The sequence below is a fragment of the Hibiscus syriacus genome, unplaced genomic scaffold (assembly GCF_006381635.1).
Source record: "Hibiscus syriacus cultivar Baekdansim isolate YM2019G1 unplaced genomic scaffold, ASM638163v2 tig00110893_pilon, whole genome shotgun sequence".
In the NCBI taxonomy this organism is placed as follows: domain Eukaryota; kingdom Viridiplantae; phylum Streptophyta; class Magnoliopsida; order Malvales; family Malvaceae; genus Hibiscus; species Hibiscus syriacus.
This window is the reverse complement of record NW_024062901.1, coordinates 1204265-1221596: the sequence shown is the minus strand read 5'-3', so window position 1 is coordinate 1221596 and position 17332 is coordinate 1204265. Positions and strand designations below refer to the sequence as shown.

General features: G+C 33.3%; 1 long non-coding RNA gene and 1 pseudogene across 1 annotated transcript; both read left to right on the top strand.

The window, feature by feature from the left end:
- The first annotated feature begins 5267 nt into the window (after window positions 1-5267).
- LOC120145094 lies at window positions 5268-9372 on the top strand (annotated as a pseudogene).
- A 690-nt stretch (window positions 9373-10062) lies between these two features.
- Window positions 10063-10428, top strand: LOC120145096. Its single transcript, XR_005518102.1, has 2 exons — window positions 10063-10163; window positions 10267-10428. It is a non-coding gene; the product is annotated as an uncharacterized LOC120145096 (long non-coding RNA).
- The last annotated feature ends 6904 nt before the right edge of the window (window positions 10429-17332 follow it).

Below are 17332 nucleotides of genomic sequence, written 5' to 3'. Positions count from 1 at the left end.
TTTTTGATTTTAAAAATAAGTCTAATTATTTGAAGGTACTTGATATTTTGACATTTTAATTGAGAAATGCTTGAGGATAAACACTTAATAAGTGAGGGGGATTTGATGATTGAATTGAATAGTTAACATTTTTTTGTTAATTACTCCTTGTTCATTGGATTTTGTTGTTGATTTGGGCCTTTTCACTTATTTTCTGTGCAGGACGTTGGATTCCAGAAATAGTGCTTGAAAGGCGAAAGTCAATAGTTTTTATTTGTCTAGAATCATCAAGACTGGACTAGTAGACATGACTTGGGGCATGATGCGTTTGACGTAGCGTCCATTCAGCAACTTCTAGAAGGTCCGGTCCATTCAACAGTTTCGTGATGACGGGAGACTCAACCACAAATTCAAATTTCGAATTAGGAATTATCTTTGTTTTTAGGATTTAATTCAAACAATTTCCAAAGATTATCTCTTTTCATTTATGCTACATTTTTTTGGGTTTTAGGAAGCTATAAATACACCATAAAAGCTTCAAAACATGTATCTCATATCTCGAATTAGCTTGTTTGTTTCTTTCTTTCTTTAGTTTTATAAAGTTTTTCTTTTCTTTAACTTCAAATGGTTGTCCATTGTTCTCATATGTAATGGGGTAAGGGGAGGTAAGATAGTAGGTTGCCCCCAACACCAGGTTGAGAGCAGCTTCCGTAGAAGACCTCCGAATTATGAAATGCCCTCCGTGGGACTCGATCCCATGACCTCAAGGTTAAGAACCTTGTGCTCTACCAACTAAGCTGGATAGTCATCTCTCTTTTCTTTAACTTCGTTTTCTTTTATTTTCTTTTAAAATGCTAAGTATGATTTCTATCATACTTAGTTAAATTTTCAATAAGCCAAAGGCTGAAACATTGACTCAATTCAGATCTTGAGAATTGAAAAGCAACTAATACCATTCGCGTTATATTCTCAATTTCTTGGAATCAAAGATTGGCAATCGACATTCCTTTTAAAATCAAAACACTTTCATTTCAAAAAAAGTTCGTTATCTTGATTGTTGTTTCAATTTAAATTTGGTAGGAAGAACCGACTTGTAGCACGTGACTTCCTGTTAACACTTAGCAGTGGTTCGCTAAGAGGAATTGAGATCGGATTCGATTCTCATTAACACAACATGGTCCGAGTCGAGTGTTTTTCCAAATCTTTAAACTAGTTGGTACTAACGACGATAGTCGTAGTTAGTCAACAAAAGGACAGAAATTCAAAGATAGAATTTGGATTGTCGGTTTACTAGAGAGAAAAACAAGTTACAGAGGTTGGGCCCTGTAAACTATAACCGACATGAATCCCAAGTAAAAATCTTATTCAATGATCTATGAAATTGAAGCAAACCGAAAGTGTGAGGCTATTTTTACATATAATTTTTATCTCAATTTATCCTCCTTTAATTTTCTTAGATTAAATATTTATTTTCTTTTTAATCTTTTAAACAAAACCCCCTATTTCTTTTATTTTCACCCAAAAGCATAATCAAGAACCTTCTACATCAACAATTTCCTTAGTCTCTATGGATCAACCCTTACTCTCACTTATTATTTCTTTTAGCGAGATTAAAGAATTTATTTGACAGTAAAACGTCGGTTTCCATTGTCGTTGCTTGATCTGATTTTACCAAATCAAAGTGCTTTCATTGTAGAGAAATATTTAATGGAGAATGTATTGCTTGCTTAAAAATATTAACGTGATAATAAGAGCGGATTTAAAAATATTTTAAGTGAACATACATATATTAATAACATAAATATTTTATGTGTATGTACACAAATAAAATTTTAAAATAGACATATAACAACCAATAAAATATATAAGAATAGAAAAAAAAAACTAAATTTCATCACGAACAACCAACGTGTAAATCCGTCAGTAAATGATAAAAGATAATAAGAAAAGTTTATCAATATTTAAGTGACCATAAAATTCTTACATAATTAAAAATATATAAGAAAAAAATAATTTTGATTAAGAATAAAATAAAATAAATAACTTTCACATTTATACATGTCAACTTCTATATTAATTATCAAAATATTTGTTGTAATCAGGTCAAATTAGTATGTATAATACGTACTTTCTTCTACGAACGTATATCCTTAATTTGTCAACTCATTGCTTACTAAAAGAATTTTCAACTAAGTTAGGGTTATGTATTGATTCAGAACATTTTTTTCTATTAAAATCATAGGCGACTTTCATGACAATGCCCAGTTACAATGAATATTCAATTTGTCAATTAATAATTGTTTTTGCGCTCTTCTTCATTTATTCCTTTACATTTTTTAATTCAAAATACAACAACAAGAATAATATATATGAGTGACGACCGAATATATATTATATTTAGGGTAAAGTATAGTAATGGTCATTGAACTTTTCTAAAGCTTTCATTTAGGTCCTCAACTTTTAAAACTTGCAATATAGTCCCCAAACTTTTAGTCCATTTGCAATATGGTCCCCAACGTAACCGGCCGTTTGACGCCGTTACACTGCCGTTAGTAAGTTTACAATATGGTCACTAAACTTTTCAGGCGCTTGCATTTAGGTCCGTCAACTTTTAAAACTTGCAACATAGTCCTTAATTTCATTCTAAAACCCAAATTCCTTTTCGATCTCAAATTTCAGTCGGTGATGCATGGGAAATTCTAATCTAACTTTGAATTATGTGGAGGTGTTAACTTAAATAAGGGTCCATTGAGAGAATACCCGACCAAGGGGCTATCGGGACCATCAACGATTCAAGGTGTAATGTTAGATACATGTCATCTCAGGTGAAGTATAGATGTTCGATGAAATGCTTGTAAGAAAAAAATAGGGTTAAAAATGCAGAGTTGACAAATACTACTAAGATGAACTAAGTATCATTGTTGAAAGTCACCAACAAAGCTGAAATTATTTTGTGTAAATGGCATATAATAATTTCTTCGTTTAATCCTTGTGGTTAAAGATTTTCCAACAGATGATCAAATATAATGAAATCTCAAACAGCGCATTCACCTCTCAGTCTCTTTCGTAACTCGAAAGGCATCATGACAGGGTCAAGTAGCTGCTCCAAATATACTACCCTGTCATGATGCCTTTCGAGTTGTGTGCATGCAAAATTATCTTCTAAAGCTATAACTCAATACAATTCAATTGTAAAATTTCCAAAACATGTAAAAAAATCCAATTCGTTCACGATATATCAGTCTCATAATCAACATGAACTTATTAAAAAGAATAAGAGCTCACAGGATGCCGAAAACCACAGGTCAGATCAATACAATTCCAGTAAACTAGTACCAGCAATCTCTCGGATTGAGCCTGGCGATTTAACTATGTCGATACTCACAACCAATTCCCTGATTTAAAGAAAAACCAAAGAAGAAGATAAAAAAAATTTAGCCTAGGGCCCTATTTCACTTTTATTCTGATGGATTGAATATCTTTCATAAGGAGTACTAAAAGTTTTGATTAAGAATAAAGAAAGAAAATTAGATGGTTTTAATTCAAAACTAACACTGAATATCTAGATCATTGACATACAGTTCCAGAAACATAAAAATTCAACAAAAAACACACAATGCGAGCTGAAAATGGGAAAGCGCGAAAGAGGAAAAGCTTACTTCCGGATAGCCCAAAAGAGAAAATAAATACATTCTTGCAAGTGAGGGGAAAGGCTAAGAAATAAACGCAATCGGTGTTGCGTTCCAGCAATTCTTCCTCCATTTTTTCTTTGTAAATAAAAAGCTGAAAGACAAAGCACTGCTTGGATTTAAAATTTTACATGGCGGAAAATTGAAGAACAAAAAACAAACGAGAGTGCATGTGAGCGAAAGAGACTGAGAGGTGAATGTGCTGTTTGGGATTTTATTATATTTGATCATCTGTTGGAAAATCTTTAACCACAAGGATTAAGCGAAGAAATTATTATATGTCATTTATACAAAATAATTCCAGCTTTGTTGGTGACTTTCAACAATGATACTTAATTCATCTTAATAGTATTTATCAACTCTGCATTTCTAACCCCATTTTTTTCTCACAAACATTTCATCGAACATATATACTTCACCTGAGATGACCTGTATATAACATTACACCTTGAATTGTGATGGTCCCGATAGTACCTTGGTCGGGTCTTCTCTCAATGGACCTTTATTCAAGTCAACACCTCCACATAATTCAAAGTTAGATTAGAATTTCTCATGCATCCTCGACTGAAAAGTTACACTGGAGATGAAAAAAGAGAAGCGAAAAAGGAAATTCGAGATTGAAAAGGAATTTGGGGTTTATAATGAAATTGAGGACTGTGTTGTAAGTTTTTAAAGTTGGGGGACCTAAATGCAAGCGCCTGAAAATTTCAGTGACCATATTGCAAATGTACTAACGGTAGTGTAAAGGCGTCGAATGGCCGGTTACGTCAGATACTATATTGCAAACAGACTAAATGTTATGGGACTGTATTACAAACGAACTAAAAGTTGAGGGACTTTATTGCAAGTTTTAAAAGTTAAGGGACCTAAATGAAAGCCTTAGAAATGTGCAGTGACCATTACTATACTTTACCCTTATATTTATGATAGACATTATTTTATTTTTAATTGATATTAGTTCATGATTAATTCCGGACATTTTTGTATAAAAACATATACATTATTGAGTAAAAGTAAAAGGTATTAATGCAATGAAAATGGCATGCGCAAGGCATGCAATAAAATGTGGCTTTTTTCGAGTTTCCATAATTATTCCTGTCCCACCATAATTATTAAAAAACTAAAAAGGAAAAGAAAAAGAAAGTTTGGAAATTGGAACTAAGCATATCAAATACCATTCGTAATATACGGCATGCCGATAAATAAATCAATAATAGCGTATTTATTGGCACACCACCAATGAAGAATTAATTAAATGTATTTAAAAATAAAATAAGTGAATTCAAAAAATATAAATATATAATTTAGTTATGTTTATATATCTTAACTAATGAGTTAATTGTGATCAATGTTTTAATTCAAATAATTTAATTAAATAAAAAATATTTACTGGTTTTAATAATATTAATATTTATACATATTATTTAAAATAATAGGATAAATTTAAATAAAAAGTAGATTGAAAGTCAAGCGCGTACAAAAATTAATATGAAATCCGGGAATCAAATCCACAAAGGATTCCCTGTAATAACACTTTTGCCCTTCCATGTGTGTATATTTCTAAATATTCGTTTTCGTGTACTCTACTTTTGCTGAATTTTACAACAAATTTCTGGTCAGAGGAATTTAGGACCGTTCGATCTTCTTCGTGATCCGTGACGCAGAGAGAGACACAATCATTACCCTGTAAGTACTCCAAATCTTTTATTCCCAACGAAATTGAATTCAAAGAGAAAGACAAATTTCAAGCCCTTAATTTGGACTCTTCTCGTGAGACTTATTATTGTTTTGCTGATTTTACTTCGTGTTTTTCTATTAGGCGCGCGGGTACTTTGATCCTTCCATCGGGAAATCTGATTACCGGCGGCGCCGCCGTCTTGATTCTTCTTGCAGGAGCGTAGATGTCGGGGCCACTCGACCGGTTCGCTAGGCCTTGTGAGTTTAACAATTCTCGTTCTCTTCAACTGATTTTACTGTTCATTTTAGGTTCGGTTTGGTTGCTTTAGAAATTCTGGTAGTGTAGATAAGAAGAAAGGGAATCGATTTTTGTTTAGGTTTACATATATAACATTGGAGAATTTAGTCATTTTTTCATTTATTTATTTTTGTGTCTTAGTTGGGTAAATTTACCGTGCTTTGCTGATTCTTTGTTTCAGGTTTTCTGATGATTTTTCAGAAATATATGAGAAGAAAAAATAATTTGAATTTGAGTTTCGCTTTGATTTTTTTCTTATCATTTCTTTATCTAATGACAATACTTGTTTGTAAATGTAATCCTTCTGAGGCAGGCTTTGAGGGTGTTTCGAGTAGTGATGAGAGGAGAGAGAGAAAATCTGATTTCGAGAACTCAGAGGATGAAAGGCGCACAAAAATTGGATCCTTGAAAAGAAAGCTTTAAATGCATCTACAAGATTCAAGCATTCTCTCAAAAGGAAAAGTAGTAGAAGGAAAAGTGATGGCCGTGTCAGCTCTGTATCCATTGAGGATATTCGTGATCTTGAGGAGCTGCAGGCAGTTGATCAATTTCGACAAGCATTGATTATGGAAGAATTGCTTCCAGAAAAGCACGATGACTATCACATGATGTTGAGGTGCTCTCATCTTACCTTTTCTCATATTTCCCCTTATATTTGTTTATCATTGTTCTTTTTAGAACTGCGATCCAATTTTTCTTGGTCTTGTTCTCTTGCCAAGTCAGCTGTGGACAACCTAATTATGTCATTATATATTATACTATATTGTTATTTATATGACGATTCATGATTTTTTTTATTTCTTAAATCTTGACTTGAATTTAATGGGCTTTATTAAGAAAAAAACATAAGAATTCTGAGTATTTTTATCATGCTATTTGTTTGGCCTTTTAAAACTCAAGCTATTTGCTTTCCTTTTGCTGATGTATTATTTCTTTACTGCTTAAAGGCTTCGGTGCCATTTCTGCTGCTATCCTCTCTTTTAGTTGCTTTGCATACTTTTAATGATACAACATGTAATAACCAGTTCTGGTTTACTTTTATCTAGGTTTTTGAAAGCAAGGAAGTTTGATATAGATAAAGCTAAACACATGTGGGCTGATATGCTCCAATGGAGGAAGGAGTTTGGTGTTGACACCATCACGGAGGTAATTACTGTTAACTGTTTGCCTGAAGTAGTATTGGTTGTAATAAATGTTTTTTCACTGCATTTTTTATCCTTTTTTTCAGGACTTTGAGTTCAATGAATTGAATGAGGTTTTAAGGTATTACCCTCATGGTTATCACGGCGTTGATAAGGAGGGAAGACCTGTGTATATTGAAAGATTGGGAAAAGTTGATCCCAACAAACTAATGCAAGTTACAACTTTGGATCGGTATGTAAAATACCATGTCCGGGAATTTGAGAAGGCCTTCAGTGTAAAGTTTCCTGCTTGTACAATTGCTGCAAGGAGGCACACTGATTCAAGCACAACAATTTTAGATGTCCATGGTGTGGTATGTTTTTTGTGACCATTCATTGCTTTGTTAATACATGATAATTTGGTTGCTATGTAGTAGCTAAGTGAGAATTGTTTTTCTTTCCATCTATTATTAGGGCTTTAAGAATTTTACCAAGTCTGCAAGGGAACTAATCATGCGGCTGCAGAAGATTGACGGTGACAACTACCCCGAGGTTTGCCCTCTTTGTGTGCTGGCATGATGAATTACGAATCATGCTTCTATCAAAGTTTTATATTATTTTATGTTGAGCCAAAATTTTTACTTTTGCAGACACTTCATCAAATGTTTATCATTAATGCTGGACCTGGGTTTAGGCTGCTGTGGAATACTGTGAAGACATTTCTGGATCCCAAAACAACTTCAAAGATCCATGTAATTAAATTCTTTTTTCTGCAATATTTTTTAAATTGAGTATACTTATTTTCTTTTAATTTTCATTCCCTTGGTGACTTGTAATCATTACATATATGTAACTTGTGTATTGACTTTAGGTTATTGGAAATAAGTACCAGAGCAAATTGCTTGAAATTATTGATGCCAGGTAAATGGCTTAGAACTTCCATGACATGTTATATTGTTGTCTAATCTTTATTTTACTCTAGTTTGCAATACAATTTTTGCCATCCATTGCTTAGTTTTGCTGATGTATATTTTTTTATCGAACATTCTGTTGCCTCATTCTATCAAAAAGTTTATGGTGTTATTTGAATTCCTTTCAGCGAGTTGCCAGAATTTCTGGGCGGTAGCTGTACCTGTGCAGATCAGGGAGGTTGCCTTCGCTCTGATAAAGGGCCTTGGAGAAATCCTGAAATATTGAAGGTTATAAACTGGCCTTGGTTTATGATATGTTGTTGATGTTATTATTTTCAAGGGCTTGATCAGTGTAATTCTTTCTAACAAAGAAACACGTTATTGCTTGTGTTTTTTTCTCAGATGGTTCTTAATTCTGAGGCAAGGCGTCCCAGACAAGTTGTAAAAGTTCTGAATAGTGATGGGAAGGTTATTGCTTATGCTAAGCCATATCTTCCAATGGTATATTTCTTCTAACTTGTAATGATTCTTTTATGCTGACAATGTTTGACCTTATTGTTTGCATTATCTCATTGCATATTGTGTTGTGTGAAGCAGTTGAAAGGAAGTGATACATCCACGGCAGAATCTGGATCAGAAGCTGAAGATATTGCATCCCCAAAAGCAATGAGGAGCTATTCACAGCTAAGGCTGACCCCTGTTCGTGAAGAAGTGGGTTCTTTTGACATTATAATCCTTCATATTGCTTATGCAATCAAAGTGCATTGTTTGTCCCTTATAATTTGTCAGATTACATTCATTGAGTTTATATACTGTTGGATACAAGAGAAGTTAATATAGTATTTTGCTTTTGGAGGACTAAAATGCTTTCGGATGCTGAGTTAATCAGTATGAAACTGGTTATAAAGTATGATTTTTTTGCTTTATTTTATTTTCATTATGCTAATTACCTTTTTAGGGGTTTCTTTGCTTGCTTTGGTTGTCCATCAACAGTGTACTTAGACTAATGATTATCTTGATGACTTCATTATTCATCTTTTCAGATTCTCAACCTAAATTTATTATCATTGGCATTTTTGGCAATGTTGCTAATCCTTTTCTTTGGCTTTGTAATTCATGCAGACTAAGGTTGTTGGGAAAACAAGCCACGCTGGTAACTTCTCAGGCTATGATGAATATGTTCCAATGGTTGACAAAGCTGTTGATGCTACTTGGAATAAACAAACCTCCCTCCTGACTCCTGTTTCCAAAGGTCAACAAATATAATCTTGCATAGATTCTACAAATTTCTTCTTAAAATCTTGTTTATCCTGATTGTTGCATGCTTGAGAAAATGAATTGTTGTTTTCCATTTCAGGTGCACTAACATTGCCTGAAACACCCAGAGCTCCAGAAGGAATTCGAGCTCGGATTTTGACTGTTATGGCTTTTTCGTGACACTTTACACTCTGCTGCGCTCAGTAGCTTTCAATATAACCAGAAAGCTTCCTGTCACAGTTTCTAGTACTGAACTTACCCCTGATGCAACTCAAAGGGAAGAGCTTTCTCCATCTCCACCTTCTCAGGCAGATGCATTATCTTCTGTGCTCAAGAGGTTGGTTGAGCTTGAGGAGAAAGTTGATACACTACAAGCAAAGCCATCTGAGATGCCTTATGAGAAAGAGGAATTGTTGAATGCTGCTGTATGTCGCGTATAATTTTGTTAAGGCTTAAGAGTCACCTTTACCCCTGAAGTAGACCCCGTTTATCATTCTCGCCCCTATCGTATTTTCGCATCAATTTAACCCACAAAGTTGTTTAATTACATTATTCTATACCTACCCCTAACTTAAACCCTAACGTATAAATCTTACCTAAAGTATAAATCTTAAGTTATGGTTAGGGTTTGTAGTTTAGAGGTTATGGGATTATGGTTTAGGATTTAGGGTTTTAAGTTGAGGTAGGATATAGAATGATGCAATTGAACAACTTCGAGAGTTAAATTGATGCAAATACATCAGGGACGAAAGTGATAAATTGGGTCTTCGGGCAAAAATTATCTTTTTGCCTTTTGTTAATTTTTCCCAAAACATGTCCATTTTATGTTAGAGCTCCCTAAACTATCTAGAGTGATGAATGTCTCAAACTTTGTACTTATGAATTGTTTACATGGCATTTGATAGATGATAGTGCTATAATTGCATTTTGCATTGGCTCAGAGCTGATGAAATCTTCTTTTGAAGTTGGATTTGTTACTTGTTATAGTGTCAAACATAAAACTTGCTGCTTTAGGTGACCATACAATATTTCTAGACATCTCAATGTCCTTTGGACGAGTATTTGCTATCACTGATTAATCACGTATGATTATCATTCTGCTGTATCTTTTCTGTGATATTAATTTGGTTTTGCATGTATGTGCCGTGTGGAACAGGCGCTTCATGAGGCTTTGATGAGGCAGGAAGAACTTCTTGCTTACATAGACAGTCAAGAGGAAGCCAGACTTCGGGTATGATTTATGTTAATTTCGTAGATGTTCCAGGTATTTTTATTGTTTATGCCCCTATGCTCTTATCATGCTATGATTGTGACTCTTTTCTTCTCTGTTTCAGAAAAAGAAGTTTGCTGGTGATAATGCCTTTTCCCATGGAGAGCCGCTATAAATCCCACTTAGTGTTCTGCCTTCATTTCTATTTATACAATTCTCTCAAAATTGAATACAATCTTCTTTTTTAAGTTAATTAAATATAATCTTGTTTTGGATTTCCATGTAATGTCTGATATTAAATGGTTCAGAATTTGGTTTTGGAGCGATAAATGTAAACAACTATTTAAACTATTTAATGCAAGAAATCACCGATTGAACAAACCAAACTGATAGAGAACTAATGCAGTTTTTTTTTTGTTTTGTTTCCCTATAGACTAAAGTTATCATTTTATCATTAATTTGTTCACTAAATTATTTAATTGTATCATCTTATACCATTGATGTTTGACAAACAGAATCGTTAATTTTTTATTGTGAATGTCAGTTGTTTTTCGATATTGTTGATGTGATTTGAGGACGCGTTATTTATTAAAAAAATAAATCTCTTTCTCTTCCTCCTCCATCCTCATCCTCATCCTCGTTCTTTCACCTATTCTCCTCTAGTATCTCTTCCTCCTTTTTCTCTTAGATTGTTTGACGAAACTTGGTTTTGTACCGTACCATTTTACTCTACCAATTCAAATAGCATAGCTTTATTTTTGAATGATCTAAATCTTGCAGTGGAATATCACAATCTTCCTGCAAATAAAGGCTACAAGGTTACTCAAAGGTTTGCAATTTTACTCTACTAAATAGACCTGAGTTCTATTACACCAGTTGGTTTGTGGTGTATCTGGGTTTTTCTATTTAAAAATGGTGTCCTGAATTTTTTTTATTTGTGCTTGAAATAATAGAAAAGATTGAGTCTTTCATTTTCTGAAAGAAAGAGAAGATGAGATGGAGAAAATAGATTACATGCTCATCAAGTATGGATAAAATAGATTACCCGGATGAGAACCCAACATCAACTCCCCCCCCCCTGCTCCACCTTGCTTGCAAATGCAGTGGTTGATGATGATGGTCGGCCAAATTGAGCAGCAGCCGAAGAACCCCCTTCTTGATTATAGAATAATAGCCCACTATTTCTCATCCTCAATTCTTCAGCTTTGGCAGCCTCCAATGCGAAGAAGATGGTAAAGATTCTAAAGAAAGTGAAAGCCCCTCCGATTTGCTTGAACCCAAACAGTGCTTGAACCTAATGGCACCCCTCCGGAACTCGAAACTGAACACTTGAAGAGAAGTAAATGGATTTGGAAGCAACATATACTTGAACCTAGGTACACAACAAAGCCGATTGCCTAGAAAAACTCCATTTTAAAGAAAATGGTACAGTAGCAAACCAAGCTTTTTCAAACATCTAATAGAAGAAAATGGAGAAGAAGAGAATTTTAGGGATTTATTTATTTATAATAAATGTTACATTGTCATCAAACAACGTCAATAATATGACTGAGGAGAAACAACTGGCATTCACGTAAACAGAAAATAACAGTTTTGTTAGTCAAAACAGTCAACGATATAAAATGATACAAATAATAATTTTAAAAATAAAATTAATACGAAATTATGATATGAGTGAAATTAATAAATTTGATCTACTATAAGGCAATTCTCACCCTTAAACATTTTGTTGGGGATTAACTTTATCAATTACATTAATTGGTTATATTTAGAAAGACTTTCAACTTTAAACGGTTGATTGACGTAACTTATTTGATTAGAAATACCTTCAAATCTTCTCTAGGTACAAGTGTAGAAATAGTTAGTTTGTTTTACAGTTTGATTTGTTGTATGTTGGTTAGTAGTCAGTTAAGTATTAGCACGTGGGGTATATACACTGTTATAAATGTGAAGTTATAATCAATGAAGTATTACAATTTTTACAACAGGCACAAATTGTAAGTTGGAGTAGTCTGTGAATATCATCACTGCCATTTGTTTCCCAGCATCAAGGATAAGCATACCAACGGAATGAGTTGTGCATCCATAATCCAAGAAAATGAGTTGTGGCATATTTTATTAGAGACCCGAATTCAATTTAGTTCATATGAATTATACTTCTGACTTTAGATGTTGATTAAAAGTAGAAAATTAGTTCGAGTCTATGTAAATTTCTTTGTATAGATAATTACATTTAAAATAGAATAAAATGTACAAATGGTCTCTCAACTAGATATTATAGTTAAAACTTAGTCACTTTCTATAAATTTCTTTTCAAATTTTCTATTCTCGACATTTACAACACTCATACCTAACTAGAAGTTATAACCGAATCATAAAACTACTAAACAAATTAGAATTAACAAATATTATTTCAAATAATTTAATTATTATCTGAAAAACATTTTCATACTATCTTATAAGATATTTAACTGAAATAATCAATAATCTAATACATAAAATATCCCAATATCAAATGTCCAAAAGAGTCCATAAAAGTCCTATAAATACCAATAATAAATAAATAAAAGTGAAACTGAATATAAAACCCAAGCTAATTCCAAAATATAAAGGGTAAATTAAAAAAGTTCACTAATATTTGAGTAAGTTTTGTTTTTATATTAAAGTTTTAAAAGTAACAAATTGATCTTCTATTATCAATTTGTAACAAAATTATCACTAATGTTATCTATTATAATAAAATAGTCACTAGTCCACTGTCATGCAAGAGGTTCTACTACAACATATTTTCAATTGTAGTGATAGTAGATCTAATGGTGCTTCAATGAATATTACAGAATAATTGAAGTTGTTGAAACTTGACAGTGATGCTTCAACATGTATGTGAATTACGTGAAAATTGAAGTTGTTGAATACTATATTTAAAGAAATTTATACTAAAAGGGATATTGTTACATTTTTTTTACTCAAATTCTAATTGATAATTAAGTTGTATTTTATTATGACTCTAATGGTTAAATATTACTTGTGATTAAGTTTATTAAGATAATAATTCTTATGAAATGAAAGTTTTTGGTGATCAAGTTGTTTTTCTCTATAACAGAGGGTATGCCTTAACTTTTAAAATTATATGGAATAACTAGTTTAGAGAGATACAATTCTTTTCATGATCTTTTTAACTTTTTTTTTATGTTATTAAGATTAGTTTTGCAAGATATTAGAAGAATATTTTGTGATACATCGATTTTAAAATACAATGAATTATATGTATTTATGCGGCAAAATCAACGAGATAATGTTGTGGAAAAAATATTTCACGAGATAATGCGTTCCAACAATTAATTGCTGAGATAGGGTGAAATCTACAGTTCGAACGTATGTCGCTAGGCGCTCCGGGTGACCAAGGAGGTCACCATGCCGTCCCTGCGAGCTGTGGTGAGCTGTTGCACTTTGCATGCTTGAAAGTCGCCATGCACGCCCTGCTGAAATGGAGGTCGCCATGTTTCAAATAAAAGCCTAATTACCGATATAGATAATTATTGTTACTTAGGGAAATTTAGATAATCGCCATGCGTGAAGGTCGCCATGCACGCCCTGCTGAAATGGAGGTCGCCATGTATGTCGGACGACCTTATAGGTCGCCATGTGATCCCGGCGACCAAACCTCCCCCTGCTCCCCTGCTCCCCGCTACAAGCAGTTACTCCCATACAGCTTTAATAGCTGCATTATTGCAGCATCATTTTCGCTTCTTCATGCAACTTCATTTTCATTATTGCAGATGTTGGAGGCCCGTGATTTCAACAATTATTGCCAATTAATTGAAGCAGCCGAGGCTTAATTTTATATATAGGATATGATATGGGGTTAACGAAGCATAAAAGAAAGAAAGGGAGAAGAGTGCAGAGATAAAAGAAGAAGAAGAAGAAGAAGAAAAAGGGAGGCAAACATCGTGAGGTAATTTTATTTTATTTAAATTAGTTTATTATTTTAAATTGTTAGTTTGTTAGTTTAGGGTAAAAGCCTAATTACCGACTTCCAGTTTCATAACGTACAAATTCATAGCGAGATAGTCAGCATGGCAAGTTTTATTTTAATATTTGTGATTTTTTATGTGGTTTTTTAATTGCGGTCTAACACAATATATTATGAAACATGATACGAACTACGCCGACCAAATTTTGACAAGAGATTGGAGAATTTGAAGGTATTTTACGATCACGTGTTTGGAAGTGGGCTTCAAAAATACCGCAGGAAAATGGTCGCAAACATACGATGAAGGTCGACGACGGACATATGACCACAAACCTTATTGAGGCCATTAATTCAGTACTAAAAGGTACACGTCATCTCCCAATAGCGAGTGTGGTGAGAGAGACGTACTTTAGGTTGGCTAAGGTTTGGTCCGATAAGGCAAAGAAATTGAGATCTCATAAATAGAGGTCAAACTTGGGCTCCTACAGTGGTGGAAGCAATGGAAGCAAATAAGCGATTGACAACATCAATGGTAGTTCATAATTTCGACCGAGTTGGTCATATTTTGTTGTGTCGAATTTGGTCAGCCATTCGAATGAATCTGTAAAAAAATTAAACAATATTTATAAAATCATTTAATATAATCTAATAAAACTAACTAACAAAAAAATTATATAATACTTATAATATAATAAAATAATAAACTAACAAACTAAACTTTTTAAAATATAACTTAAACGCGCCCTTAATCAACTAATAAACTATTCTTTTATATAACTTAAACTACTAATAAACTAATTAACTAAATTTTTTATATAATATAAATTCAACAAACAAATATAACTTAACTATTTAACTAACTACAAACTAATTAAATATTTTTTATATAACTAACGACTAACAAACAAACTAATTAATTATTTTTTAATATATAACTATCAAATCCGAAAGATGATTACCTAAATTTCCCTAAGTGACAATGATTACCTATATCGGTAATTAGGCTTTTACCCGAAACCCTAAACTAACAAACTAATAATTTAAAATAATAAACTAATTTAAATAAAATAAAAAAATTACCTCACGATGTTTTCCTCCCTTTCTTCTTTTCTTCCTTTCCTTTCTCTTCGCACTATTCTCCCTTTCTTTCTTTTATGCTTCGTTAATCCCATATCATATCCTATATATAAAAATTAAGCCCCGACTGCTTCAATTAATTGGGCAATAATTGTTGAAACCATGGGCCTCCAACATCTGCAATAATGCAGCAATAATCATATCCTATATATAAAAATTAAGCCCCGACTGCTTCAATTAATTGGGCAATAATTGTTGAAATCACGGGCCTCCAACATCTGCAATAATACATCAATAATTGATGCATGAAGCAGCGAAAATGAAGCTGTATGAAGCAGCGAAAATGATGTTGCAATAATGCAGCTATTAAAGCTGCATGGGAGCAGAGCTTGCAGCGGGGAGTAGGCGAGCATGAGGGGAGCAGGTGGCAGGTTTAGTCGCCAGGATCACATGGCGACCTATAAGGTCGCCCGACATACATGGCGACCTCCATTTTCAGCAAGCGTACATGGCGATTACCTAAATTTCCCTAAGTAACAATGATTAACTATATCGGTAATTAGGCTTTTATCTTAAACATGGCGACCTCCATTTTAGTTGGGCGTGCATGGCGACCTTCAAGTATGCAAAGTGCAGCAGTTCACCACATCTCGTAGGGACGGCATGGCGACCTCCTTGGTCGCCCGGAGCTCCGGCAACATACGTTCGAACTGTAGATTTCACCCTATCTCAACAATTAATTGTTGGAACGCATTGTCTCGCGAATTTTTTTCCAACAACATTATCTCGTTGATTTTGCCGTATTTATGCTCTTTATATTTACTATAAATTATTATTTCTCTCATATTTAAAAATTAAACGCATATTATTCTGTATTAATTTGGCTTTGATTATTACTTTAGATAAATTTAAAAACACTTATAACCATTTTAATGTTGCATATGAAACAAAATATTCCAGTACATCAAAAATAACCTATATATATATATATATATATATACACGTGGGTTTTACGCAATATAACTTGTTATGAGGTCTATTGTTTTAATTTCTAACAAGCAAGAGGCTTAGGTTTAATAATATGACTATAATATTTTTTAAAGATTAAATGATTTTTTTTTTTTCTTAATATTTGATGTGCCGTATAAAAGCTCTGACAACTTATAAACCTTCCCCTTCCCCTTCCCCTTCCCCTTCCCCTTCTCCTTCTCCTTCTCCTTAATGTATGTTTGAAGTTCCTCCTGTTTATCAATGGCTTCCTGAAGAGCCTGCGTATTCAACAGAGGAAAAACAAGCAATTAAAGTTCACTAGGATTTTTGAGTTTTTAAAATTTAAACAAGCTCTTAACGATCTACCTTCTTGGCTGCAGATAGCTCTTCTTCCAGGACGCAGATCCTTCTTAATGTATCATTCAACATCTCCTCTTTCTTCAGCGGCATGGTTGCCGGTTTCCGCATGAGAAAACTCACCGCCTCTTCCAATTTAGCCATGCGTTTCTTCACGGCAATGTAGTCGTCTCTCGTCAAAGGCGGCGGTTGCGACTGGTCGGCCATTCGTCCTGTGATCATCGGTTTTGCACAGAAAACTTGACCAACGCACAAGGCAGCTTCGCTTGTTTCCTCGGCGTGTTGCGAGACAAGCGAATCATGGCTACGATACTTATAAAGAAGCTCATAATTCCTCCCAAGTTGTGGGTGCTCATCCCTTTCACATCATCTTCATTTGCCAACATATGCAGTTTTGGCCCAAAAAAGAACAAAATGGTGGTGTTAGAACAATATCATGTTGGTTCATCAAACTATCTTCACGTAGTTACGTAGCCGTTGAAAGTTGGTGGTAGTTGAAAGCTTAACTTGGTATTATATATGTGACGAATCAAACATGCGTATTCTTGAACTCGATTTAACTTAAAAATTTTAAAGTTGAATTTTACTCAACTCAAAGATCATCCGTTTAAAATTATCAAGTTAGATTCAAATTCAAAAAAAAAAATTAAAGTTTGTCTCGAGTTTAAAAAAAAAAAAATTCAAAACATTCTCAAACTTAATTCAATTCGTACTTAAATTTAAACTTAAATCTGAACATAAAATATGTGGTAATCTTATATTGTATTTTAAACAAATATATAGAAATATTAAT